The sequence below is a fragment of the Amaranthus tricolor genome, chromosome 2 (assembly GCF_026212465.1).
Source record: "Amaranthus tricolor cultivar Red isolate AtriRed21 chromosome 2, ASM2621246v1, whole genome shotgun sequence".
NCBI classification, from domain to species: domain Eukaryota; kingdom Viridiplantae; phylum Streptophyta; class Magnoliopsida; order Caryophyllales; family Amaranthaceae; genus Amaranthus; species Amaranthus tricolor.
Genome location: NC_080048.1, coordinates 9,830,294 through 9,832,161, shown reverse-complemented (window position 1 = coordinate 9,832,161; position 1,868 = coordinate 9,830,294).

The window sequence follows — 1,868 nt, the reverse complement described above, 5'->3', positions numbered from 1 at the left end:
CCAGTCTAGGAACACTGCACTGTTTCCATTTTCTAGTTTTGTTAGATCATCAAACTTGAGAACAGTAGACCTCCTGTCTACATTTGACATCCTAAGCAATATACCTTTTCTAACTTCATTTGGATTATTTTGACGAGTACATGTTCATAGACCAAGTCATAGGTACCATCAACGATCTTAGTCATGACCGGATATTGACCTGCAAACAATCTATAAATTTATATTTGTTTACATAAAGTGTAGTCATCATCAAAACCTAAGAGAGCCAACAGATTTCTTAGTATGAACTATAAAGATATATATAAAAATATTTTCAAAGATATGTAATTTATAAATATATTATACACTAAAGATAAAGTACTAATTGTTAAAATATGGTGATATGTTATTGTTCATTTGTGTAATAAACTTAAATAACTTGTAGATGACCTTAAAGTATTAATTAAAGGAAAAATTATCTTGAATAATCCAATCTATTACCCATTTTTCGTGAATAATCTCACCTTTTGAAAAATTTTAAATAATTCAACATTTGTCTTCATTTTGTCATGAATGGACCTTCGAAAAAACAAATCAGCTATTCCAAGTTACTACTAGCCGTTAGATTCAACTGGTCATCCTCCTCTTTCTTTATAACTTTGCTTCCATAGAATACCACCATATTCAATTCCAAAATTTTGGAGAGAGAAAAAAAACTGTCATGTATTTAATTTAATGAACATCTTAATAATTTAAAAGACATGAACTCTAATTTCTCTTCTTCTCAAAGTGTTGGTTCAATTTCCAAAAAATTATGTGAAATGTAAGGATGGTTTCGAAGCAAAGTTGCAAAGGGATAAAAAAGGTTCCTAGACTAGTGAGAATTTTTATTCTTGTCCAAAATGAGGATCGAAAAGAGGTAAATAGAGAATTTAATGAAGGTCAAAAAGATCTTTTAATTAGAAAATTTGAATAAGCTAAAAGGAAAAGAGATTTACCGATTGTAACCAGTTCTTTTCAACAAAGGTACATTCGCAAAAAAAAGTTATACAAAGGTTGGATTATTTTCAAAATTTTCAAAATGTAGAATTATTAGCAAAAAATGAGTTATAGGTTGGATTATTCGGGACAATTTTTCCTTAATGAAATTGTCTAATAAGTTAAATATAATAGATGTATTCATTCGTCTATTATGTATATTTTTTGAATTAATTTTGTTGTCTTTTTCCTTTTCTAACTTTGCTCTGATGTTATAAACAAGTGTTCCATAAAACACAAAAAAAAAAACCTTGAACAACGATGCCAAACTTAAAAATTATAAAACTAATTTAGAGTAAATAATCTAACCGTAAATCATATTTGGACTAAGCTGTTATGTGTTCTTTTATTTTAATGGTATTCCCTTGCGACACTTAGGTTAGATGGATTTCGATCATCCATTCAAAATATACTTTTCATGTTATTATATGTCTATACAATGGTATAAATAAACCTATTAAAAAATGAAACTAATAATTTTATTAATCTATAAATTAATTAGTCTTCATAAATATTATAAATAATCAAGAAACTTTTAATTAGTTAAATACTTCGTGACAAACTACAACCATATGACGAAGATGATAAATGTAACAGTGCGAGTCTTGATCAGGTTAAATAACCATACCGTGTTTGCCGTATTTTACGTGTCGGAAAACATGTCCCACGTTTTTTACATGCCAAAAGCATGATTCGACATTTTCTTACTAGCAAGCCTTTTTATTATCATGTTATTGTTTTCAGATAAATGCAACATTACAATAATGCATATAATATTAACAAAATTATAAAAAATTATATATAGTTCCATAAGTTAAAAGTTTACAATACCCTTACAATTATAACCACTT